The sequence below is a fragment of the Panthera tigris genome, chromosome D2, assembly GCF_018350195.1.
Source record: "Panthera tigris isolate Pti1 chromosome D2, P.tigris_Pti1_mat1.1, whole genome shotgun sequence".
Classification (NCBI taxonomy): Eukaryota; Metazoa; Chordata; class Mammalia; order Carnivora; family Felidae; genus Panthera; species Panthera tigris.
The window spans coordinates 15,680,507-15,708,131 of record NC_056670.1 but is presented as its reverse complement, the minus strand read 5'-3'; the positions used below and the strand labels follow the sequence as shown (position 1 = coordinate 15,708,131).

The 27,625-nt window shown below is 46.9% G+C and overlaps 1 protein-coding gene across 6 annotated transcripts in view; it reads right to left on the bottom strand.

Moving 5' to 3' along the window:
* SIPA1L2 (signal induced proliferation associated 1 like 2) overlaps positions 1-27,625 on the bottom strand; it is a 222,220-nt gene that overhangs the window by 162,918 nt on the left and 31,677 nt on the right. For all 6 annotated transcript variants that reach the window (XM_042959847.1, XM_042959849.1, XM_042959851.1 and 3 more), the window contains exon 2: positions 9,193-9,242. The gene's annotated coding sequence lies outside the window, so the exon portion shown is untranslated. The remainder of the gene's footprint in view (positions 1-9,192; positions 9,243-27,625) is intronic.

The following is a 27,625-nucleotide window of genomic DNA, read 5'->3' as shown; positions in this document are numbered from 1 at the left end:
AGACTATTTTCATGAAGCCCGTTTGCCGGATGTTTCTGTGCAAATACGTGGAAGCTGGCACGGGCTCAGCCTGAGAGCCGGGAACTAGAATCCTCTCCCTCAGGCCAGAGCTATAGGCCCAGCACCTACGGACAAGTCCCCTGAACGTCTCTGTCCTCGGAGCGCCCAGGGCAGGGAAGACGGTCACCGCAGCTGTTTGCATTTAAGAAAAACACACCTCCCAAGGACTCACAACAAGCCTTAGAAGAGAAAAGTGCTCACAACTGCTGGGTAGCACTATCACTATACTGAGGAGAAGAGAGAATCAAAGCAGGTGCCTAGGTGGCTCAGTCAGTTAAGCGTCTTGACTCTTGATTTCGGCTCAGGTCATGATGTCACAGTTTGTGGGATCAAGTGCCTCGTCAGAATCCCTGCTTGGGGTTCTCTCTCTCTCTCTCTCTGCCCCTCCCCTGTTCTCTCTCTTGCCCGTGCTCCCTCTCTCAAAACTAAATAACAACAACAACAACAACAAAAGCGAGAGTGGGGTGGCGCCCCGGGTGGCTCAGTTGGTTAAGCGTCCCACCCTGGCTCAGATGATGATCTCACAGTTCATGGTTCAAACCCCACGTCAGGCTCTGTGCTGACAGCTCGGAGCCTGGAGCCTGCTTCAGATTCTGTGTCTCCCTCTCTCTTTGCCCCTCCCCGCTCACGCTCTGTCTCTCTCTCTCTCTTCATTTTCTCAAAAGTGAAATAAACATTAAAAAAATTAAAATAAAAGAGAGAATCAAAGAATCCGATCTTAGAAATGTGTTCACATTTGCTAGGCAATTCAATAGAAAAACTTAGTGCGTTTCACTGCATCTGTAGACTCTTCTCTAAATAAACAACCTTACAGAAGGGAGGGCTGCCATTACTTTATGTCAGTCGTGTCTCCAGGTGTGAAGGGGACCAAATGACCTAAGATCCTACACCCCCCCCCCAGATCGCAGAAACGTGAGGCACAAGGACTGAGTTTGGAATGACACCCACAATGTGATGACGTCATCTCTGCTATCAGACACACGGCTAATTAACACAGAACTGCTTCTCTCCAGGAAAAACAGTTATTTCACTTCAGAATCAAAGTCTTAACACTATCCATTGTTCCTCATTGAATGCTGCCTTTATGAAATCTTCCCCTGATATTTCCTCCCGAGAAATGTTTCATGAAAACAAACAAAGGAAAGAAAACAAACCCTGCTGAGATGTAACTTACAAAGCTACAACGTGTTTTGTGAATGAGCCCTGCTGGCATTCAGGTTCCTGAAGGAAGCTAGCAGCCTTTCAGTAAGGGAATACTCAGAATTGTATCTTTCTACTGTGGGACTGCAAATGTTTTCCGAATAGCAGCTCTCAAGAAGACTTACTGCGCTGCGAACATTTGGTAATGGTGATTCCCGATATACTGACTTTGATTATCAGTCTCATTCACCTTCCAGAGGTTGTACAGACCCAAGAAGCCACTTCAGGTGAAGGTTCAACCAACCAGGAACAAGGTTCCAGCTTTTGCGACACTCAGGGGCAAGTGTGTTTTGTGAGGCTGGCTACTTCAAGCGGGTGGTGGGGCCAAAATGGATGAGTTAGCCTTCTCCAGAAGCCACCTGCCCTTGGGACCCTGCCAAAGAAGGAGGTCTGAGAGCCCAGCTCCTCCCGGCTCCATAACTGCTTAGCTGGGTGACCCTGAACACATCATTTACGTCCCTGGGCCTCGGCTTCCTTATCCTTAAAATGTGGATATTGGGGGCACCTGGGTGGCTCAGTCGGTTAAGTGTCCAACTTCAGCTCAGGTCATGATCTCACTGTTCATGAGTTCGAACCCTGCATCAGGCTCTGTGCTGACAGTGTGGAGCCTGCTTGGGATTCTCTCTCTCCCTCTCTCTCTCTCTCTCTCTCTGCCCCTCCCCTGCTTTCTCTCTCTCTCTCTCTCTCTCTCTCTGAAAACTAATATAGTAACACCTACTTCAAAGAACTATTAGGAGATAAATGAGATAGCTGAAGTACTAAAGTATTATCTATCACACAGTAGCAACAATAAGCAAATAAAGCTGCAATAATGGACTAGAATAATTATTGAGAAGAAGAGAAAATGGCCCGCAAATATTTGCAGATGAGACAAAGTGTCTGCCACATTCCATCATCAAGCCCATCTGTGTGATTACACTGATCAGGGCCACATTTTGGGAAAAATTATTTGTAATATAACAGACATAAAGCACACTGTCCTTTGTTCAACGAGACAGAACCCAACGGTAAGAGAAGAAATTGGAAAAAGAGAAGGAAAAGACACCCCTCGTTATCAAGAAAAGTGCATCTTACCTTGTGAATTGAGAAAAACAACCCCAACAATAATAAATGACAGGTTTGAAAAAAACAAAACAAAATGACTAGAGAGTCAAGAAAGAAAGAAAGAAGAAAAAAAAGACAAAGAGAGAAAGAAAGAAAGAAAGAAAGAAAAAAGGAGGGAAGAAGAGAAAGAAAGAAAGAAAGAAAGAAAGAAAGAAAGAAGAAAAGAAAGAAAGAAAGAAGAAAAGAAAGAAAGAAAGAAAGAAAAAGAAACAATGAAGGAAGGAAGAAGAGAAGGAAAGAAAGAAAGAAAGAAAGGAAGAAAGAAAGAAAGAAAAGAAAGAAAGAAACAAAAAGAAACAATGAAGGAAGGAAGAAGAGAAGGAAGGAAAGAAAGAAAGAAAGAAAGAAAGAAAGAAGAAAGAAAAAGAAACAATGAAGGAAGGAAGAAGAGAAGGAAAGAAAGAAAGAAAGAAACAAACAAACAAACAAAAAGAAACAATGAAGGAAGGAAGAAGAGAAAGAAAGAAAGAAAGAAAGAAAGAAAGAAAGAAAGAAGAAAGGAAGGAAGAAGAGAAAGAAAGAAAGAAAGAAAGAAAGAAAGAAAGAAAGAAAAAGAAGGAAAGAAAGAACAAAGGAAGAAAAGAAAGAAAGAGAGAAAGAAAGAAAGAAAGAAAGAAAAAGAAAAAAGGAAGGAAGGAAGGAAGGAAAGAAAGAAAGAAAGAAGAAGAGAAAGAAGAAAAGAAAGAAAGAAGAGAAGGAAAGAAAGAAAGAGAAGGAAAGAAAGAAAGAAAGAAAGAAAGAGAAAAAAGGAAGGGAGGAAGAAGAGAAAGAAGAGAAAGAAGGAAAGAAAGAAAGAAAGAAAGAAAGAAAGAAAGAAAGAAAGAAAAAAGGAAGGAAGAAGAGAAAGAAGAAAAGAAAGAAAGAAGAGAAAGAAGGAAAGAAAGAAAGAAGGAAATAAAGAAAGAAAAAAATGAAGGAAGGAAGAAGAGAAAGAAAGAAAAGAAAGAAAGAAAGAAAGAAAGAAAGAAGGAAGAAGAGAAAGAAAGACGGAAAGAAAGAAAAAATGAAGGAAGAAGAGAAAGAAAGAAAGAAAAAGGGAAGGAAGAAAGAAAGAAAAAAGGAAGGAAGAAGAGAAAGAAAGAAAGAAAGAAAGAAAGAAAGAAAGAAAAGAAAGAAAAAAGAAAATGAAGGAAGGAAGAAGAGAAAGAAAGGGTGCCTCCATGATGGGTCTCGCTCAGCCAGCCCTATACCCTTGGTGACCTCGCCAAATTCTCGTACTCATGCGACCAAACACAAATCCATCAAATCATCTCTTTCCACACATCTTTTTTGCTATGAATAAACCACACCGAAATGTACGCGTCTAAATGTATTCATTCGTCCATTCACACGTGTGTATGAAGTGCCTGCGACCTGCCAGCCAACCTGGGGGTGCAGCGATGCATGGTCGGCCCAGCTCACTAGCGCCCCCCTCGTGTTCGATGGTTACAGCAATCAAACCCCATATTACAGCTATTTGTATACAATTCGTTCTTTCCGGTTAGATTATAAGCTCTTGAAGGGAAGGACCGTATTCCATATTTTAAACTTTTCTTTTAAGTTTATTTATGCATTTGACAGACAGAGAGAAGCTCGAGCAGGCTCCACGTGGTCAGCGCAGAGCCCAGTGCAGGGCTCAAACTCACCAATCGTGAGATCGTGACCTGAGCCAAAATCAAGAGCTAGGTACTCAACAGACTGAGACACCCAGGCATCCCGGGAGGGACCATATTTTAATCATCTTGTTTCCCTTTGTTCCTGACAGAGTGTTCCATTAGCAGAAATTACCCAACAAGTGTTTACAGAAGCAAATCATCTCCAGCACGAATGGAACAAGAGAGCCCACGGTCTCCCTCCCACAAGCTCTTCAGATTTTAAGCCCACTTGACTGAGGCGGCTAAGACTTTCTATAAATCTGGCTGATCGTGTGATAGGAAGTAGACTGTTTTGCAACATAATCTGGAAAATGTCGGTGTTATGCCATGAGTATAAGCAGCAAAACGTGAAGTTAAGGAAGAGATGGGAAGTCACCCAAACGTTTCACGTGTAGGCCAGTGCGTTCCCCAATGTCCAGGTGCCTGAGTTGAGGATAAGGCACCATCACAGATCTTGACATCCTGATCCTGGCAACAGGTGGCACACTGCTGTTGGAAGCAAGCAAACGGCATCTACCCCAGGGCTGTTCCCCTACGTAGAGACATCTAAGCGAGTATGAGGTCTCTGCAGAAATCTGGGCAGGACGATAGGAAGTTTACTGGTCTGAGAACGCTGTAAGTCAACGGAGATAAACTGTGGCCTCTCTGGAGGTCAACTAGAACCTCTTGAACTTCATCGGCCTCACAAAGTTGGCCCAAAAAAGCCAGAAAGCAACAAAGGATAGGAATGAAAGGAAGCCTAGCTACCCCTGCCAATACTTACGTTGATTCCAAAAAGGTGCAAGGAAGGGGCACCTGGGTGGCTCAGCGGGGTAAGAGTCGCACTCTTGATTTTGGCTCAGGTCATGATCTCACCGTCGGTGAGATCGAGCGCTGCATCGGGCTCTGGACGGACAGAGAGGAGCCTGCTTGGGATTCTCTCCCTCTCTCTCTCTCTGCCCCTTCCCTGAAAGCTTGCTCACGTTCTCTCTCCCTCGAAATTAACATATTAAAAAAAAAGGAAGGTCTGAAGTTGAAGGTAAAGCTGAGAGCAGAGAAGAGGAACAAGACGTTCCAGCTTCACAACTTTCTGATAAGAAAACACCTAAGGAGTTAAAACTTCCTACCAGGATTCTGAAGGCCATCTCTAGACCAGTATGGTACCAGCTATTCCGGAAAAAATCCCTTTCATCTTTGTAAGGACTCGAGTTTGGAGCTCAGCCGGAACTTTTCTCCTACAGCCCCTAATGATAATTGATTTCTCCTCCAGAACAAGTCTCCTGACTTGTTCAGGAGACTGGCTGCTAAGCCTTTACAAAGACTTAGTTAAGGGAGTCCTAATTTCATCAATGAGAAAATGAGGGGACCAAATGGTAAAACCATCTCTCTAAAATTATGCAACAAGTCAGTAGTTAAACCAGTGTGTCACTTCCTCAGTTCTGATGCTATTAAAACATTCACAGATTTCAAGCAATGTATTCGTTACAGATAAATCTATGTGAGAATAACCGTCCTTGCACAAGAGAAAACAGAAGAACCAAAGCAAATGAGCTTCATTTACACTTTTTTTTAACAACAGACATGTTGTACAGATTCCTGACGGCCCCTTTACCTGGGGTGTAATTGTTACCCATGTTAAGAGAGATTTAAAATGGATTTTCAGGGGCGCCAGCGTGGCTCGGTCGGTTACACGTCCGACTTCGGCTCAGGTCACGATCTCGCCGTCCGTGGGTTCGAGCCCCGCGGCGGGCTCTGTGCTGACAGCTAGGAGCCTGGAGCCTGCTTCGGATTCTGTGTCTCCCTCTCTCTGTCTGCCCCTCCCCTGCTTGTCCTCTGTCTCTCTCACTCTCCCAAATAAATAAACATTAAAATAACGGATTTTCAACTTGGAAAAAAAGACTAGTTGGTACAGAGCAGCTACAGCACAACACAACATGGCTTCACTCCACACTCTGCTCTGAAAGAGTTTGTCTGGATTCACATCATAAGCAACTCAAACAGTTTCTATTTTTTTAATGTTTATTTATGAGAGAGAGAAGGAGACAGAGCACGAGCAGGAGAGGGGCAGAGAAAGAGAGAGAGAGAGAAATCTGAAGCAGGCACTAGGCTCCGAGCTGTCAGCACAGAGCCCAACACGGGGCTCGAACTCACGAGCCTTGAGATCACGACCTGAGCCAGAGTCGAACGCTTAATGGATCGAGCCACCCAAGCGCCCCTCAAACAGTTTAAAACAAAAAGATGGTAATGAAGAACTTGCAAAAATACTGGTTTGTATCATGTGACAAAAGACCAATACCCAGAATAAAGTTTCAAAAGCAAAAAACAGTACGTGTAATAATTCCAAAGACAAACAGGCCAAAAAACAAACGAACAAAAACCACAAGTGGCCATAAAGGTGCCTAACTTCAGCATCAATTAAAACAAATAAATAGGGGCGCCTGGGTGGCTCAGTTGGTTAAGAGTCCGACTTCGGCTCAGGTCATGATCTTGCGGTCCGTGAGTTCGAGCCCCGCGTCGGGCTCTGTGCTGACAGCTCAGAGCCTGGAGCCTGCTTCAGATTCTGTGTCTCCCTCTCTCTCTGACCCTCCCCCGTTCATGCTCTGTCTCTCCCTGTCTCAAAAATAAATAAACGTTAAAAAAAATTTTAAAAAAAACAAATAAATATGAAAACAATAAAAGTTTTCACATTAAAATCAGAAACAATAGACTGAGATTAGTCGCTGTTGGTGCCGGCTACAGGCTCACTCCTGAGTCACTGACAGAATCCTAACTGGGCACAACCTATCTGAGGGGCCATCTAGCAATATCTCCAAAATTTTGAGTGTGAGTACTCTTTTATCCAGCAATTCCATTCCTAGGAATTTATCCCCAAGAGATAGTTACATAAGTATGTATATACTTGTTTACATACAAGCATTTTGTTACTTAGAGCCAAACGCTGACAAGCCCCGAAGTGTCCTTTCGTAGGGATTAAATAATCGTGGAGGTACACAAGGAAATCCGGTTCATCGTTTAAAAAAGTAGACACTACCGAAATACTAACAAGGGAAAGACATCTACGATGTACTGATAAGAAAAAAAAAAGCGACCGGGAAAACAGTATGAAGGGAATAATCCCATTTTTGTTTTGTTTTCTTAAAAAGTGCACACGCAGATTCAGACTAAAGTCTATTGACACGGGCTGCCTTCGGGGAGCGAGATTATAGGGGAGATGTATGCTCTACTTTATATATTTCTGTGTTGTCTGAACACATCTATCAATTTCGAAACTAAAGAATGCCATTTTTGACAAAATGAAGTATGCTTAAAATCATGAGCCTGTATCACAAACGTCTGTACAGTCTCGTATTCCATAAAATCCACATAACTTCACTCATCGAAATGAGCCATAAGGAAATTACTCTGGAGTCCACACCCTCTAGGCTGGAAGCTCTATACACCTGATCCAAAAAATCTTGGACAGTGTTCATTCCTGGCAGGAGCTATTTCCCCATGGTGCTGAAAAGCACAGTAAGGGACACGGGTTAATCCGAGGTGGGGGTCCAGGCAGCTTTTTCCCCTCGGTGGGCCAGAGGCTACTAACACAAGGGACTCATCGCCCGGCTTCAGGGGGGGCCAAGGAACCAGGAGGGACAAAAACAGCCAAACGAGGGAAGGTCTTCCCTTAAGACCAACCCAGGTACCACCCTCCTTTCTCCTGCGCTGGAATGTAGATGATGCCCCTTCATTGTTATTTTCACATCACAATGTCCTCGGGCATCAGGACTTCATTAGCACCTCCTCGGCCAAGTCTCCTGAGTCCCACACAAGAAGGAACTTAGTCTTTTCAGGCTGACTTTCCTTGATTCCCCCTCTTCTCTCTCCCGCGAGTAGTTCTGAAATTTCACCATCAAAGCACTGATGTACTTATACCTGGTAACAAGGAAACCCATCGTGGGCATCGCGCCCTCCTCCAGCGATAGATACCCTGGCTGCTGTCAAAATGCTCCTCTACTGAAGAACATTTTAAGACACAGGCTCTCAGGCCGCAGCCTTCAAAATGCACCAACACACACACACACACACACACACACACACAGGCGACAGAGGCTGTGGGAACAAAGAGGATCCAGAGACGTCTGGACAACTGGGGGCAGGACCCAACCCTAGAGTGGACCTCAGACGGAGGGGGTGTTAGTAAGGAATCCATATTAAGTTCTGGACTGATCACTGAACTACTCTCGACCAAGTGAATCTCTCTATTTTTAGGAAACACACACTGACGTTTGGGGAGGGCCAAGGGCCACAATGCATGTAACTTATCCATAAAGGGTGCAGAAGAAAACTACGTGCGTGGGCGTGTGCGTGCATCTGTGTGTGGACAGACGGACAGACAGAAGGATGGTAAGTAAGCCACTTCTGATAATCCAAGGCCAGCGACCAAATGTGCAGGGGCAACGGCTACCGCTGAGGGCTCCTTCCCAAACCACCTGGTGTCCTGCTGTTACAGAAAATGCAACACGTGTGGACACACACAAGGGAGCAGCCAGCTCTGCCTTCATCCCGTGTTGGAGGAAGGCATTCCGGGTGACACGGCGGGGCCCCAGGCACAGGGGCCGGGCCTCATCCAGGGGTCCCCAGGCCTCCTCCACCCCACCCTCCATCACCTTCCTCACTCACAGTGGCCCCTCAGGGCAGGGCACACTAGCCACCAGGACAGCTGCTTCTGTGCAGCCCCTGAACCTCCGCTATGCTCACACTTTGTCCCTTTACTCTAAGTAGGGACACTCCTTGGAGTTTTAAAATTCATGCCCTTTTAAACACTTTAAGGGACAGAGGCTCACAGGAACTTGCTAGTCCCTCCTTCTGAAGCCCCCAGTTTAGGCAATTCCAAAGTTCAAACGGCTTCTTCTTCTTTTTTTATTTATTTATTTTTATTTTTTTTTTTAATGTTTGTTAATTTTTGAGAGAGACAGAGACAGGGTGTGAGCAGGGGAGGGGCAGAGGGAGGGAGACACAGAATCCCAAGGAGGCTCCAGGCTCTGAGCTGTCAGCGCGGAGCCCGACGCGGGGCTCGAACCCACAGACCACAAGATCGTGACCTGAGAGAAGTCAGCTGCTTAACCGACTGAGCCAACCAGGCGCCCCTCAGATGGCTTCTTATTAATGGGACCCAGAAGCCCAAATTTAAACCTCTAAGCAGTGGCTTGGGGGTGCGGAAGGGGAGTGGACTCACCTGAGCAGGGAGAATAGAAGCCGCCAGCTTGGGCCACTGGGAGCAAGAACCTGCAAGAGAAGGAAGAGTTCTAGTTCAGAATCACAGAAAAACTTCCGGTCAGCAGTTGGTAAGGTGTGGTCTGAGAGTCCCCAGGGGTTCCCAGGACCCTTCCAGAGGTCTCCCGGGTTCAAACCATTTTCGCAGCAAAAGGCAGGATTTCCCTTTTCCACTCTCTTCCCGCCAAGGCACGGCGGAATCTTCTAGAGGCTGAGTAACCAGTCTCAGCACAAAAGGCTTGACAATCTAGCTGTATTCTCGTAAGCGAGGCATTAAAGAGATTTGCAAAAATGTCGTTCTGCCCATTAAGTTTCTGTTGTTCTGGAAAACAGTGATTCTCGTAAAACATGTTATTTACAATAAAAGGTGAAGGGCTTACTGCTGCCATGTTTAATATACGAACAACTATTTTTAAACCTCTCCATTTGAATCCTAGTGTCACAAATCTCAGTAGAGATGAGCCACATAATAAAAAGCTCTCTGGGATCCTCAATCACTTTTACAGATGTCCAGGGGGCCAAAAATTTGTCATTTACAGATGTCAAGCAAAATTTTGACAACGGCTGGTCTAAGGGTCTATTTCTGGTACTAACTTCTGTTAGGCTGCATCTGCTTTTAATATAGCAGCAGCGGACAATATTGGATATACAGCACAAAGTACCAGGCGCTCTGCTATGTACTTTCTGTACACACGTTATTTCCACATTCATGATCACTTGAACAGAATCGGCCTCTCCTGCCTCCTGGATGAGAAGACTGGTACTCTAAGAAATGGATTATCTGCCCAAAGTGAAGCACACAGAACAGGGTGTGAACTTGAGTCAGCCTGGCTCCTGAGATCGTGATCTTTTCGTTACATCATTTCTAAAAACAGTCGTTGTAAGAATTTATGCAAACTGAACCAGGGCGAGGCGCGCTGAGGCCCCGCACCTCTACCTGACATCGTGCGGACTCAACACGCCACAGCGTGAGGTACGCGGCTTGGATGAAATGGTCACGACGTGGCTTCCCTAACTCCTGGTAGAGTCCTGCACTCTGCTCCCTACAAAAGACAGACCCCAGTAAGTGAGCTGTCCCGCAACGGCCGGCTTACGCCTACAGTCCCAGAAACGGTATTGACCGCGATCAATTACAAGACCACCTCCCGAGAAGGCTACCGTTGGCCTTGGCTTTGGGAAGCCCACCTTTTTCAATCTGTCTCCATTCTTACAAAGCCCTGAAACAGCTGACGAAAGGTTACTATCGTTAGTCCCTCAACTGCAGCTGGATTTAAGGTTATGTGAGCCTGTAAGGGAGGGGGGAGACATTCTCACGGACTTAACTTAATGGAGCCGATGCAGCCAATTCGGAGCTTAAAAATCCAAAGCACGTACGGCGAGTCCCTCAAAAAAAATTAAACCTGGAATTACCATACGATCTAGTAATTTCCCTTCTGGGTACATACCCAAGAGAACGGACAGCACAGGTTTTGAAAAGACGCACACACACCCGTGCTCACAGCAGCCTTACTCACAATAGCTAGAAGGCAGAAGCAGCTCAAGTCCATCAACAGATGAACGGAAGAACCAGCTGTGGCAAATCCACACGATGGAATATTACTCAGCTTTCAAAAGGAAGGGGATCGGAACACCTTACAACACGGACGAACGCCGAAGACGTGATGCCAAGTGAAGCAAACCGGCCGCAAAAGGACAGATACTCCGGGACTCCCCTTACATGAGGTACCTAGAATAATCAGCTTCATTGAGACAGGAAGCAGAGTTGGGTGGTGGCCAGGGGCTGGGGGTGGGGGGGGTGGGGAGGGGGAGTTAGAGTTTAATGAGTACAACATTTCTGCTCGGGAAGAGGGAAAGTGTCTCGAGACAGATGGTTGCACCACTGTGTGAATATACTTAACGCCACTGAACCACACACTTAAAAATAGTAAATGTTCTGTTGTGTAAACTTTATCTCACACACACACACACACACACACACACACACACACACACACACCGAACAATTTATCAAAAAGACTTCTTAACATTAAATAACGGGGAAAAGAATATATTATTGGGCATCCTAGGTCATTGCTTTAATCTTTTACTAGCTTATTAACTCCAACCAGGGGCGCCTGGGTGGGTCAGTCAGTTGAGCATCCGACGACAGCTCAGGTCGTGATCTCACGGTTCACGAGTTCGAGCCCCGCGTGGGGCTCTCTACTGACAGCCCAGAGCCCGCTTAGGATCCTCTGTCCCAACCCCTTCTCTGCACCTCCCCTGCTCATGCTCTCTCTCTCCCTTTCTCTCAAAAATAAACATTTATAAATAAATAAATAACTCCAACCAAGCATCCATCCACTCGGCCCATGTTCGCCAACCACCTCCCAGCTACCAGCTCCTGTGCCACGAACAGCTGAAGGAGACCGTCTCTGGGCAGCACAGGAAGGGCAGCGACCCAGGCATCGCACTAGATGTACTGAGATGCAATCTGGAAAGGCCTGCTTAGGAGACACAACTGCACGGTGAGTGATAAATGTTTCTGGCACACAAAGCCACGAGCTCGTGCAACTACAAAAAAAAAAAATCGTATCCTCTGAACTATCCATATTTTTCAAAGTTGTAGGAACCCTTTTTTTTTCTCTCTCAAGAGGCTTTCTGGTCTTCTAATTTTTTTTTTTTTTTTAATGCTGGTACATTATAAAACCCTCCGCTTTTTCGAAGTCCTATTGATGAAACGGTTTGTGTTTCACGACTCACTATTTTGGGGTTAATTTCTCCTCTTCGGCGGAGACCCTTTAAATGACGTTGTGACATCCCCCACACAATGAACGCAACTCTGTAAAAGGCACTTTTCCTTCCTTTGATACAAGCAAATATCCTGTAAACAATCCGTGCTCCACTCTTTTAACTCACTGCTTTTGTTTACCGACAGGAAAGGAAACCACAAATCCTCCCAAGTGGGACTGGGGGGCTCCACGGTTCTCCATTTCCTACCGAGCAGGTGGTTTACATGAGGCAACTGGCTATTGTCTTTTGCCCTGTTTTTGCTCTGGAGAAGAAAATCGGTGGGCTTTCGGCAGAGCGTAGTTTTCTCAAAGAGCAGAACTTGGGGCTGTGCGCTGTCCCGCAGAGAGCGGGTCAGAGAAAGGCGAGATGCTCTCCTGTCCCCTGGCCCATTGCTGAGAGGCGGTGACTCACGCTCCAACAGGACTCTCTCTGCCAGAAAACCAGATTTGCAGGCAAAGAGAGGCCTGGCCCTTTGTTCTTACCAGCAGGTTCCTCAGCTGTTTTTCCCAGTGAAACAGGGCTCTGAGAAAGTGAGGGCAAATATTTACTTTCCACTGAGAAGAATAAAAATATTCGGTCCAGCTCGAAGTCATTACTTCTCCGATGTTAGGACATGCTTGCTAGTATTCAGGAAAAGCACCAGAGAAAGGCTACAGTGTTTTGTTCTTTGTTTTTATTTTAAACAGAAAAATTCCTTTCGAAAGAAGGACATGGGTCCGAGAGGCAAAGTCCTAAGCACCGCTTTCTGTCCTTGTACCTGTGAACGCTGGCAATGTGTGCAAGCAGTCCTTGCGCGGACCGCCCCCCACTCCCCAGTTCTGGGCCAACAGGCCAGCCACGGTTCCCGTCCTGAATCTCGGAACCACGGCCGTGTCCTGTGCACCGTCATGAGGCCCAGGGGTGCAGAGCTACAGTCTCAACCCAGACCTCACCCGCTCCAAAAGGAAACTGCACACTCCAGGAGATGGTTCCTCAAGAAGCAGATGACCGAACGTGGAATCGGCGCCAGATTCAAACAGCCAGTCGTTCCCAGAAAAGGGTTTGGCATCCGCGCAGATGAACGTCACCTTAGGCCACGTGCTCCAGGAAACGCATTTTGGAAACCGCTGCCCCTGCCACGCCCAGCGTTCACCAGCACTGACCACGCACGGGCACGAGCCATCAGGCTTTTACTATCCCGGCCAGTCGCACTTAGACACACAGTCTTAAGTGTTTTCAGTCCATTTAGAGGTCTAGTTTTACTTGGGCGTCTCAATCACGGGCCGGAGGTCAAATGACTTCTCTGACCACCCTCAAGAGTCTACTTCTGCTGCGAATCGGGTCGGCGCGATGTGAAACTCTCAAAGCGGGCAGCGATGCAGTTTGGCTACGAACATTTCCTTTGGGGTCTCAGCGTGGCGCCACGCACGACGTCACTCAGGTGGGCTTATATCTGTTTTCGTTTCGGTGTTTGTTTTGGCGGCTGTCGCAAACGTATTTTTAAATTGTTGCAAGAACCCTTAACAAGAGATTTACCCTCTTAAACGTTTAAGCGCACGATACGCTATTATTAACTCCATAGGCACGATGGGGCACAGCAGGTCTCGCGAATGTACTCATCTTTACGTTATAACTGCAACCTTATACGTATTGAACAGAAATTCCCTATCTGCCCCCTGCCCAGCCCCTGGCAACCACCATGCCCCTCTCTGTTCCCGTGGGTCTGGTTATTTTTGGATTCCTCTCGTAAGTACGATCACATGGCATCTGTTCTCCTGGAACTGGTTTATTTCACTTCGTATAATGTCCTGCAACTTCCTCCTTGTCACATACGACAGGGTTTCTTGTTTAAGGCTGAATAGTATCCTTTGTATATATTCCCCGGCATTCTTTTCAAGTCAGGTGGAAAGAAGAAGGGCTCTGGAAACGCAGCCCCTTCAAAGTTATTTAAACATTGAATCAATATTTACTTAGCACCTCGAGCATTCAAACACCGTACTAAACGCTGTCCATTCTCGTCACCTAAGGCTCACTGCCTAATGGAGGGAGCCAACCTTTATACAGGTAAGTGGGATGAAATCTCTCGAAGGGCCCCGTTGGGGCACCAGGGAGGGGGAGGCCAAATTTTACCTGGGAGGAGAGAGAGAGGGAAGGTTTTCTACAGCAGGTAACACGGGAGTAGCCCAACCATGGCAAAGGTGTGGGGCGTGGTGGGGACAGTCCTATTCCCTCATGTCTATCAGCAAGGTACATACAGTCTTCCTCTCCCCCATGACTGGCCCAGGGTGAATAAAGAAGAATCTAGGGCTTGAATGCCTCCCCACACCTCGCAGAGCATTCATCATCCCTGTAACACTCTGCTCTCGTATCTAAACTCTAGGATCCAGGAGGGCGGGGGGCAAGGTTCACACTATGCGTCCCGTCCTAAGTACTGTGCTCCGTGCTTTTCTTCAAAAGTACCCGGTCGGTATTTCCCGAAGATTGAAGGAAAAAGAGAAGGATGGAGGGAAAGGGGAGGAGGGAGGAAAGAGGAAGGAAAAAAGACTGGCTCTCTGTGAAGACTTGAAAGCCGCGGAGAATGAGAACACAGGAGGCCAGCACAGTAAGGAGCACAGGGTGCGCATCGGCCGGAAGAGAGAACGGAGGCGTTTCAGGACGGAATTCCCAAGGAATGAGCTAAACCGTGTGCAATCACCCCTGCGCTGCCATTTTTGACCTACAAAAGCAGGAATTTCACGTGACTCAACCTCCCACACACTCCTCCCCAGTGAGCTTAACTATTCCACGCCTATGACTGCGACGCATCACTTGCTTTGGTACCCTGCTAGCTTTGCGCCCAAACAGCGAGCTGTCACCCCACCGTGCCACCCCACCCCGGCACCCCTACCTCGACATGCGAAGGGCGGAGCGCACATCCCTCCCGCCAAACCTCGCCCTCGGCCCCCGCTCCACACCCCGGCTGACGTCTCTTTCTCCCTGCCCGTGCCCTCGTCCGCCACCGTGGACCGTGGCAGCTCCGGTGTCTGTCTGCCCGGCACACCAGGGCCACGCCCCCTTCTTCTGGCTCTTGTGGGGAACCTTCCCTGGCCCCACGTAATGCCGTCCACTGGGCCACTCGAGGCCCGGCATTCCCTCACCCTCAGTGCCCAGTTCCGTGTGCAGAACCAAAGCCAAGTCGTCTACGTCGTCCCTGGACAGCGCAGGGGTCTGGGGAGGGAGAAGTTCGGTTTCAGCTAAGAGCACTAGCTAGGGGGACGTGAGCTCCGGCTACTGGCTGCCGTCTTGCCGATGACACAGAGAGAGCGCGGCCGTGAAGGACCCCGCAAAGCAGAGTCAAGATACAGAGAAAGGGTCTGGGGCCACGTCAGAACCCCCGGCTCTGTAGCATGCTACTCCTAGATGCCTCCATTACTTGAGCGATACCCTTTCCGTTTCTGCTTAAAGTTGGGTATCTGTCATTCATAACCAGCGGTCCAGATGAATTACCTGGGCAAAACTGTACCGCGCAGAACATCACCTCAAAGGAGTCTTCAAATGATTCCCCTAAGATGGCCTTTACTTTCACAGTCATGGCGTCAGTAGGCTCTTCCCCAAATAAAGAAGCCCTGTAGTTCCCATCACCCCAAACGCCAGCATCCTTACGGCCTCAGTGAGAGGCCTTCACCCCAATACAACTTTCTCAGACATCTCCAGAGGAAAAAAGTTTTCAAGAAAACCCTTCTAGACAGACAGTGTCTCTTGCTCTCTGCTACCCCCAGGGACCATTCCTTACACCATTTATTCTGACATTTTTCAGTCAGTATCGTAGATGATGATTTATTTATAGACGTCTGCCACCTTCAATCGGGAGTTCTTAATGAGCAGAGGCCTTAGGCACAAGAGGTAATCGATACACCGCTGGTGACATGACTAATCCTAAGCAGGCGAGCCTCCTGTGTTCAAAAACAATGGCTGGCGATGACGTCACAATCGATTCGAAGCCTGCACCCCTTTTCCATAAATTTATTACGTTACTTTTTCTTCGGGCTTCTAAGCATAAATAACTAAATCAGCACGACTACTGAGACGTCCTTGATGCGGCGTAGCAAGTGCTCTGGGCTCCCTCAGTACATCCCACAAATAAGGTGAGGAGGAAGGACTCTTGGGAGCCAGTACCCCCTTGCTAAATTAAGCTAGACAGCTTTCACCACCCCTCGGTGATCGCAAAGTCCAAACTTGTAACCAAGGCAACCAAGCACTGGCGGTCTGTCCAGCCGCCTCTTCCAGCCCCTCGCCCTGCCACGCTTGCTCACACACCCAAACGGTGGTTTTCACTTGCTTAGGTAGAGGGTGGAGCAGTAAGAACTCCTGAAACTGTTTGGCGAACACGCTCTCCTCTACCGAGTGTGTGACACGTGATGAATAATGACATCATGTTAGTTTGGGAACCGGGAACGTTTTTATTAGCAGAAGGATGTGCGTGGTGGATTGAGATCCATCACCACAAGCGCGCCTACCTGGGGGCAAAAAAAAAAAAAAAAAAAAAATAGGATGTTGAACTTGGCCCACACAGTTGATACATGTCTTTCCATCCTCATTTGCTAGTTTGCTTTATCATCCGCTTGGAGACAAGCAAAACATCACAAATAAGAAAATATCCTTCCTTAACGTGGCGGTGCGTGGTCTGAAGGGCTGGCAACGGATCCAAACTTAGGGACACCCTCAAAACCCGTGGTACCCTGCACGGTCTACAGGTCGGACAAAATTCTAACGTAACAATATGATGATGCCATTTTAGGACTTGGGGACCCTCCGTCGTACACCTGAAATCGTGTTCAGTAAATCGATCAAGAAAAGAAAGGATAAAACATACTTCAGAAATTCAAGTAGATTCCCTACCGTAAGGATAGTTGCCAAGAGCAACCATGATAAACTGAAAAAGTCTAAATTCACGCAGATGACTCCTGGCCTCCATAAAAGGTAAAATGTCCCAACTAAAAACCTTGCTAGCAGTGCTGTCGGTCTTCTGACACTGGGAGGGACAGAACCTATCACCAGATGCATTTTTTTGAATCACCCTTAAATATCGCTTACACAAAACTCAAGATGAAAAGTCTATGCTGAGCTGGGCAAACCAGACAGAAGGAACATGAGAAAGGGAAAACACACTGGCATAGATTCATCTACTGAGGGCTTGACCACGTCCAGAACGGAAGAAAGAACTCTGACCGTGCAAAGTGACATAATAACTGTGTTGCCACCTTGGGCAGGGCAGAGGATCCCAGCTAGTATGTAAGGGTGCACTTCCTTTAAGCCCCATTACTTCACTTTGTTCAGCATTTTTTTTTTAAGTTTATTTATTTATTTTGACAGAGAGAGAGAGAGAGAGAGAGAGAGAGAGAGAGAGAGAGCACAAGCAGTGGAGGGGCAGAGAGACAGAGGGATAGAGAGAGAATCCCAGATGGATTCAGGAATCCATCTTACAAACCACGAGATCATGATTTGAGCCGAGATCAAGGGCCGGACGCTTAACTGACTGAGCCACCCAGGCGTCCCTCACTTTGTTCAACTTGAAACAATTATGTATCTTAGTCAACTGAGGCGTAGATCTCTATCGTACACACCTAAATGTAGAAAATGGGAAGCTAACCTCCGTAACTGATACGCAATTTGGGGAGAAAATACAGTGGAACCATCTGAAGTGTAACAAGAGAACAACCCTTGCCCATCCATGTAGGTTATCAGCCATCATCAGGAAGACATGGCTTCTATGTTTTCTCAGTACCAAGATATCAGACCTTTAGGTGATATGTTCTACAAGCGTGCTACCTATATGTTCTACACGTACAATCAGTATCCTAGTCGAGGGGCTACCGCTTGTTTTCTAACTGACTTCCCCTCCTTCCCCAGCAATGGAAGATATTTTACAGCCTCAACTCTAGAAGCAGACATCCTACCACCGCAGAGCAGTGGGCCTCATTGTACAAGCACAGATGAAGGGGTGCGGTCTCTAAGTAAAGTGGGGGAGTAAGAATGATATGGGCCAAAGGTTAGGAACTTTGCAAAAATGGAAAGTGACCAAAGCAGAATAATCTCCTCTTAATGTCCTCTCTCTTCCTCCCCTTTCCTTCCGATCTCTCTCGCCTCCAAAAAGTCTTCCCCCTCCAAAGGAGCCCACAATTTGATATCTATACCCGTCTACACAGAAGTACAGCAATGAAACAACACAAAACGACCAAAGGAGGAAGAAAGCCCGTCTGGAAGAGTCATGCTCCATCACAAGGTTCTCTTGGTCTTAGTAACCTAACAAGGGGGGAAAGCAGAGCAAAGAGGAAGCTAGAGTGTGGATCCTGAACGTGCAAATCTCAGGGTTTCTAGAACTGATGAAAACAAAGCTGGAGGTTGGTAATAATGCCACACTGACTTGCACACACTGTACAAATGCCCGCTGACCTGAATGAAAGATTTCACAGGTCCCAAGCAAGAAAAGCATGAGGAACAAACCTGGAAAGGGTGGTACCTCTAATCTGTAACCATAACACCAGTAATAAAAAGAAAACTGGAGAATAGAGTTGGGATGGTATTTCAAAACAAAAGGCCAACGTGAAAAGATAGTATTGACTTGGCTTGACTTCATTAGCTACTCCAGAAAACTCCCACAGAAAGGCAAAACACAAGACGCGGTTCCTCCTCCAGACCTCGTGTTTGCTGTGCATGGGGACAGGGCTGGGACAGGGGGTTCTGCCACGCTTCTGCCCACACTGCTCTTTGGTAGCTTCTCAGTGATCGCGTGGGTCGATCTGATCCCAGTGACGTCAATGAAAAAGCCATAAACCAGAATATCTAGGCTCATGTGATCCACACGCTTGAGATGTCCGCTAAGGTATTTATTAATATTTTATCAGACGTTTTCATTTTGCTCAGACTAGCACATCACCTCTACAATGCCTCTACAACCGGGGATTCTTAATGGAAAGAGCCATTGAAGGAAACCTGGCCTCGTCTCGAGAGGCCCTAAGGGACTAACTCCAGCCTGGGTATTCCACGTTCACAGAAGGAGTCCCTTGCACCATCACACAAAATCAGAAAACCAAGAGAAAAATAAAATGGGGCAGAATATCAACTCCCGAGTAACCGACCAACCTGACAAATTCGTAGTAACGGTAACAAAAAACGAAGGCAGTAGTTCTAACCCATGAAATAGTGATTAGCCCCCACCATCACCCAGGTAAGTTTCTTTTAACGACTAAGAAAGGAAAGCACAGACAGAAATGACAAGGTGTTCTAGGCACAAAACCTTTCTCTTCTGGAGCCTTCCGAAGAGCAACTCACCTGTGATGCTTCAGAAGCACAAAACAACGTAAACGGCCGAACCGCCTAGTCATGGTGCAAACACACTTGGAAAACGGGAGTGAATGACTTTATCACGGGCAGCAGAATCAATTTCACAACCAACTCCACGCCCCTGCCCTTCGCGCTGGAAAACACTGGTTTTCTTAAGCTAACATCCACAGAGGCTGCAGTGTTGACGGGGGAGGTGGTTCTGCACAGCCAGTGACAGGGACTTCCAGGGGTCAGGAAAGAGACCTTCGAGGGCCAGGGCAGTGAAGGAAGGGAGGAGCGTCACAGTGCAGCATGGACGGGACAGGCTGTGCAGCTCCCTTTCACGATGTCCTAAATTACCTCAAGGAGCACTCGATAAACCAGACTGTCTTCAAACCCACTGACTTTATGAACCCGTTACTCTTGATCTAATGACTCAAACTACAACACGTTTCTGGAGTCACACAGCAGGCACGGATTTAGATGTCTCGGACGCGTGAGCCGCCACCCCCAGTGAGAGTTCCAGCCTCTAGGATCTCTCTTCACCTCGGGCCCCGCCACGTCTGCGGTCTGTGTCTGTACGATCAGTACAAATCAAGCCCAGCTTCTGCTTCACCGAGCACCCTCCCCATCTGTTTTAAAGCAACGGTTCTCGGGGTGCCTGGGTGGCTCAGGCGGTTAAGCATCCGACGTCGGCTCAGGTCACGATCTCACCCTCCGTGAGACGAAACATTACCTCGTACTTCAGCGAGCAATCCACTATTCAGACGTGGCTTGGTGGTGACACTCGACAGGAAAGGAACAACGTGGGCGTGTTTTCAAGGGAAACGGCCAATAAGCTACTGAGATCTCAGCCTCTATGCAGCCCTAGGACTCTTTGAAAACTTGTATTTCCATATGCACCGTGACACTGACAACTTCCCTGTATTTAAAGGCTTTTCCAATTGGCGATAGGATATTTTTAACTTACAAAATAAAATCTATCAACACTTGGGAGATGTTCCAAATGACCAATGCGTGACGTTCAAAATCACATCCGGGACAGAGTTTTGAAAGTTAATATATGTGGTTTCAGAATCCACATCTCAACCAACCTTTAAGGAACCACCACTAGTTGGAGAGCCTGGGTGGCTCAGTCGGTTAAGCGTCCGACTTCGGCTCAGGTCATGATCTCGCGGTTCACGAGTTCGAACCTGCCTTGGGCTCTCTGCTGTCAGTGCAGAGCCCCGCTTCGCTTCTGATCCTCTGTCCCCCCCCTCTCTCTGCCCCTCCTCTGCTGGTGCATGCTCGCTCTCTCTCTCTCTCTCTCTCTCTCTCTCTCTCTCTCTCAAATATCAATAAACATTAAAAAAGAAACCACCACCATTTGGGGCGCCTGGGTGGCTCAGTTGGTTGAGCGTCCAACTTCGGCTCAGGTCATGATCTCATGGTTCACGAGTTCGAACCTGCCTTGGGCTCTCTGCTGTCAGTGCAGAGCCCCACTTCGCTTCTGATCCTCTGTCCCCCCCCCCCCCCTCCTCTGCTGGTGCATGCTCGCTCTCTCTCTCTCTCTCTCTCTCTCAAATATCAATAAACATTAAAAAAGAAACCACCACCATTTGGGGCGCCTGGGTGGCTCAGTTGGTTGAGCGTCCAACTTCGGCTCAGGTCATGATCTCATGGTTCACGAGTTCGAGCCCCACTTCAGGCTCTGTGCTGACAGCTCAGAGCCTGGAGCCTGCTTCAGATTCTGCGTCTCCCTCTCTCTTGGGCCCCTCCCCTGCTCATGTTCAGTCTTAAGACACTCCCATCCCCACTCTCTCCCCAACCACACCACACATCCATGTGAGGCTGGATTTTCATCATACGTGGCAACTGAAGAACATATCACAGCAGAATGGATGCAGACACAAAAATGAGAACCCAGCTGTCTTTGGTTATGCCCAATATTCAAGGCATTTTTATAGAAAGGTATAAAAAATTCATACAACGCTTCTTAATTAGGTTTGTTTGGGTTTGGAAAATGGTGACTTTTGACAAAAAAAAAAATGCTGTTTATGTTAACGTGAATTCTGCTCAATAACGATTTTTTTTTAATCTCTTGGTTTTTATTTCTAATGTGATAAACATCAGTGGATACAGCCATATAAACAAAAGCTCCCTGGAGTCCTCGATAATTTTGAAGTGTGTACAAAAGTCCCGAGACGAAAATATTTGAGAATCACCACCTTAAAAAGGAACACTTAGATGGTAACTCTCACAGGGAGACAAATTTGAGAAAGAAAGCAGGTGGGCTAACATTTCTTAATCATCAGATGACAATGCAAAAAACAGTCCCATCTTAATTCATTAAGCCAAATATACATTTGCTGAGGTCTCTCTTTAAGGAGAGACAAATGGTTAAGGTATTTAAACATGTGGATCGCCATTAATCTTCTACAGATTTCCCAAATGACTGGTCTCGTGTGACGTTAGGGTAACACCGTATGCAAATTCACCCAATTAGCTCACTGATACTTGTACACTCTCCCGAATTCACTAACATCCACCACATTGTCTTTTGCCACCATTGGCTGAGAGACTTCTCACTGAATTATTGATTTTCTGCCAATTAATTACCATAGTAAGATTCAGTAGGGCTTATCTCTGTAGAAATTGTCCCTTCTCCAGTCTTCCTTTTCTTGGGCCCTTTAGAGTCTCTTGGGGAATCAAAATAATTGGAAGCCTAAAGACGCGATCCTGAATTCTAAAAATATCCCTGGCATAACTTACAAACAAGCCAGTTGTCAGACGCTTAAGTGGACAAAGACCTATTTTTCACTGCATAACAGGCTTTGATGCTTTTCCCTTAGATCTTCCCTCAATTCTCTGTCACTTCAACAACTTTACCACTCGAATCTTAGAATAAATCAGTTGTGCTGAACCCAGCCGAAGACTGCTAAGTACATTCATGTACAAACGCTCATTCATAAAAGCCGCATGCTTGACCTTACAAGAACAATAGAAAACAAATTCGCCTTACCGATGGGCAAGCCTGGAAATCTAAGAGAAGGGAAAACAGGGTCTAATTCCCGAAATAATACTTGCACAGCTAAGCGGACGTCCCTGCAGCAACTCTAGGATTTAGACTCCACAGCAAAAGAGGATGCTATTCAAAGCCTCCGGATTTCATCTCAAGAATACCCATTATGGCCCTTCTTAAGTTCTCTAAAATGTGGGTGTCACCGGCTTGAACAGTGAGACTCAATAAGGCTCTATGTTCAGCACAACCTCAGTCTGGAAAAAGCAAACAAATTAAGCCACAGTGTAAATGCTGAGGAAGGAGAAAGAGAAGGAAAGAAAGAAACTTTACGACAGCATCCACATTTAACAAGGTTGCTGGAGGAAGAAAGACATTTTGAGTTATACACATTCTTTTCTGGAAAGAGGGAAGGCACAGAGGAAAAACACCGAGGACTTGGTATCAGATGCACCTTGGGACCCCAGCCTCACCTACATCCTGAAAGATAGGGCCTGGGGCCAGCCCACAGGACCTGCCACACAGCATGTCAGCCCTGGCTTCCTCCTACACCTGCACCAGCATACACACAAAAAAAGAAAAAAAATGGTCCTGCAGTGAAGGAGAGTGAGATCTTCCAACGCCCAGCCAACCAGAGTCACTGTACAAATAGCAAATTCATTAACATGCAACAGACAAGGGGCAACTGGCTAGAGAAGCAATCCTCTAAAGAGAGAACTGAAATCCACCGACTTCAAACACACATAATACCAACAGGAAAGCCTGCGCTTCCTCAGACTTTCCTCCATATAGTTTAGAACAAACAAAAGGTTTCAAACCTTGAGCAAGTTCAGGGCTGCTGAGAAGAAAAGCTGGTAAATCGGAACGTGGTGCATTCAGAGTGTGGGTTTGTTTTCCGGGGAGCAGGGCAGAGGGCTCACCGACCTATTTTGTGCCCCCAGCACCCCGGTGTGAAGGTATCGGCCTGAATGGGAATCATGAGAAAATGGGCAAGTGTATCTGAACGGGAAGACTTAGTAACACAGAAATGAGTAACTCTGCCTGTTACACAAATATTTCACACGTGATTCTCTACTTCCCTGACCAAACTGGAAAATAACTCGACTGTTTATATTTCAGGGAGGGGGGGGGGGTTAAAAAAAAAAGGAGTACTGAAATGTTCCACGTGGGTCAGCAGGGGCACTGGAATCAGTCCTGTAACGTGTGGACTAATCAGGACTGCATGGAAGGCTATCCTCTTCCTCCAGCCCCAGGTCCGCCCAGGGTGCGAGGGGCAGTGGGCCAGGTGGGGGTGGCGCTCAGGGCTCCGGGCAGACCAGACAGGACAGCAGGCTCAGCGCTGCTGAGCCTAGTCCCTTCTTTCCCACTAATCAATGCCCAAAGGGGCGACCAGGACCAGGGGGAAAGATGGCTGAATTACCTATTTCTACTAATCTACTACTGAAAATAAACCACCAGAGAAAGGGAAGGGAAAGAATGTAAAATTATCAATTCTTAGACACACACACACACACACACACACACACACACACACACGCTGTTAGAGGCTGTCTGATAGCGAGAGGAATATTTAGCACAGACATTTGCAGACACTTACTGTCTGAATTAAAATGGGAAGCGGCAGAGATAGGAGTCACTGAATAATTAGCAATGACGACAATTTTACTCTGCTATCTGCCAGATACAATTACGTTCACTCCATCTCCGGAGGTAAACACATCCGAACTGGTAGATCTGAATGGGACCACCTGCCACTTGTCTTTGTTTTGTTTTGTTTTGTTTTAAAGGTTCTTCATTTCGGGATACAACTATGGACACCTAAAATGTTTACGTGCAAAAAAAAAAAAAAAAAACAGTCATAGCCTATTATAAATTGTGACTTCTGGTACTGAATCAAAATAACTTCTGGTTTATCTGGGAAAATCAAACAAGAGCTGATGTATCAAGCTGTCTACACGTTGCTGGCCTGAAAGGCATTAGAAGGGCTAAGCAAAACTTCCTGAATCATCAAAGAAAGGAAGGTTTATTGTTACCCAGAAACTTGGTAAACTGGTAAGTTTTCCAGAATTTAAAAAAAAAAAAAATTTCCAAAACCTTTCCTTAAGGGCCTCAGAAAACCAGCAACGAGCCTAATTTCTTACTACCGAGTAGAAAGGAGCACCGATATGTCAAACGTCGGTGTACCCTTTCCATATGTTCGCCACACGAGAAAGAACCCTGGAGCACACATGCCTTTCTCTCCTTAAATCCCACATCTCCTTCTTTCCTCTGCACAACTAGAAAAACAGAAGAGGGGGCAAAATCGTTATAAGTAACTAAGAAGATCTGTTCCTTCACTGCAAAAGATTCTCAGGTTTGTTTTTTTTTAATGCTTTATTATTTGGTGGCTGGCGGAGGGGGCACAGAGGGAGAGGGAGACATAGAATCTGAAGTGGGCTCCAGGCTCTGAGCCATCAGCACAGACCCTGACCGGGGCTCGAACTCAAGAACCAAGAGAGAAAGACCGGAGCTGAAGTCGGATGCTTAACCGACTGAGCCGCCCAGGTGCCCCAAGATTCTTAGTTTTAACAGCAGCCCAACTGCACAGCCGGACATATGCAGGTAAATCCAAATTTCTTAGGAAACTCAGACACCAGCTGCAAAATGAATCCAAACATGCGTCTCTCCCGGGGCTGCATAAATTACGACATCTCCTATCTCACACTCCTAACAAAAAACAACACTTCCAAGAAAAACAAGAAGAGATTTTCTCTGAAAGTTAAATACTCCCCCACAAAGATGCCTCTAAAATGTTACATTAGCTGGTCATACTCCCAAAAGTCAAGAAATACTCATTTGTTTAATAGCCCATGTTTACAGAGTCCTAGTGGTGGCCGGGGACAGGGGCTGAAGCCAGGAGCCAGCCCCCACCAGCCCATAGGATGCTAGCATTCAGCCTGTGGATCAACACCAACCCACTTTCCCAGATATTCTTGAACGTAAGCAAGATATTAACTAGAGGTGTTCCTTTCTAGGGCCTGACACAAAGACTACATTACATAAAAAGTTTAAATGCATATATAGTTCTACAGAATAAGGAATTCTGAAATAACTCTCCGTAAAGATTTATTGTCTCTAGGGTGCTTTTCATAAAATGATTTATTGTGGTTTCACCAAAATGATTAGAGAGAAACATTCCAAAATATCTATAAAACGTTGCTAGGCATCTCAAAAGTTAGCCAAGTGGCAAGAATGTTCCAACAAGTTGTCAAAATAAAATGAAAAGACAAAAATTCTCGGCAACACAGAGAATAAAATAACGATATCCCATTAAAAACAAAAAACAAAAAAAAGTCCTTGTGTGAAATGAGCAATAGTCACAGAGCTATAATGAGGATCTTTAGAAAAGTGGATTTCTAACAGGCAAGTAGTTGGACCACGTGGCCCCAGGGATGTTTTTTTTCCTCCGTGGATACGAGGGCAGAGACCTTGCCTGGGTAGGCACGGACTAGCTCTTCTTCTGCATGGTCAGTGCTAACCCACACAGGCAAGCTCAGGTCCCTCCGACAGCGGTACTCAGCCGCCCCCTTGACCTCTGGCCGGTGGATCGGGCTTCTGACCCTCTAGCCTCCTGTCGACCAGCAGACTGGTCCCAGCCCCGAGATTTCTCAAAGCCCCTCTCCCCCACAATCTTTCGGTGACCTCACTCCATCACCCTCCCCACCCCCCCCCACCCCCCCCACCCCGGGGCTAAAACAGACTTGCAAGGTATGACTCCAGTTCCACCTAACTCGTAACAGAAAAAGCGAATAGAAAACATGAACCAATGGAGAGGGAAAAAGGAAAAGGTAGCCAGAGCTAGTAGGTGGTTAAGGCCTGTGATGGGGGGGGGGGGGGGGGGGGGGCAGGGCATGGGTGTGAATGAATAAAAAGCGAGCAGATGGTCCTGGGAAGAGCGTAAAAACACAAGGAGAAGTTGAGTCAGAGGGGCTAGGACCAAGGATGCAGCACCAAGGGAGACATGACTAACACCCACAGGGGCCTGGGTAGGGATCCCGCCCGAACCTCACTGTAAGCTCCCAATCATCCATTCCAGTAGCTCTTTCTGGAGCGACTGTGCCCGTGTAATTCTGTTCCGGAGAGTTCCCTCTTCGTTCTCTCCCTGGGAGAAACACCTTGAACCAGCACTAAAGGCAACCGTTGGGACTCTTTTCCCAGCCTCGCTGTTAACTCTTCTCTTTAAGGGTTTAGCAACATCAGTGCGCTTCAGCGTTCACGAAATCTTCTCCCACGTCAACCACATGAAATGGCCCGAGTCTCCCAACTTTAATAGGCTCTTTCTTACATCTGGTCAGAATCTCTGCTGTTTCTAACACCATTTAAGTTCACTAAAAATTCCAAGTCCCAGAAGTCAGAAAGAGTACCAATAACCCCCCAAAAGCTCAGCGGCGGAGGAAGAGCAGGGCCCCCGATTCCAGATTTGAGGCTAGGGCTCTGACCCAGAACAGGTGGGGGGGGGGGAGGTCCTGGCCACGGCCACGTGTCAGAATCACCTGAAGAGTTTCAGGAAGTCCCCGCCCCCAGGCTGCCCCACTCCTATTGGATCAGAACCTCTGGGGTGGGGCCGGGCACGTGTAGTCTTTCAAGAACCCCCCTCCCCCACCATGATCCCAGTGTGCAGACAAGTCTGAGAAGGCTCTTCTTGAACTCCAGGGAAGGCACTCATTCTGAAGATCAGGAACAGCCAACGTGTGATCGGAGCCGGTTCCTACTAAGCACTTACAATACACTGTTGGCAGGAATCAGGTCATTTACACCTGGCTAGGCAGGGGGGCGCTGGGTCGCAGTGTCTTTCCTGTCAACTACTCTCTTTTCATTCATATAAAGAAGACTTATCCCCCACCTCATGTAATTTCCAGTCCAAAGAGCACCAAGCTTTGGGGCGATGAAGGTCTTACTTTAATAAAGTGGCTACACAAAACAACACAAAAACGTAAAGAAGAAAAATGTGAAAGTCTGAGCGGCTGATTACAATGAAAGGTCTAGCAAAAAGTTTCAACCCGACAAAACCTCCCCGCACCTCCCAGTCCCCCTGTGAAGGAGAGCAAGGAGCAAGGAGAGGCGAAGGTCAGAGGCACCCCAGTCTTTGTGCTGCAAGGCCACTGCTGTCACTGGGCGGACCCTGATTCTTTTCAGCTGTCACCGTCATCACAAAGGACAGAAGGCCTGGAGACTGGACACTCTATCCCAGCGCACTAATCTCATTCCATCCAGCTCAGACTGGGCTTGAGTCTCAGACTGGGCTTGAGACGAGGTCTGCAAAGTCATCTTTTGTACTTCCTCCAACAATAGGGGTTTTCAAAATCCT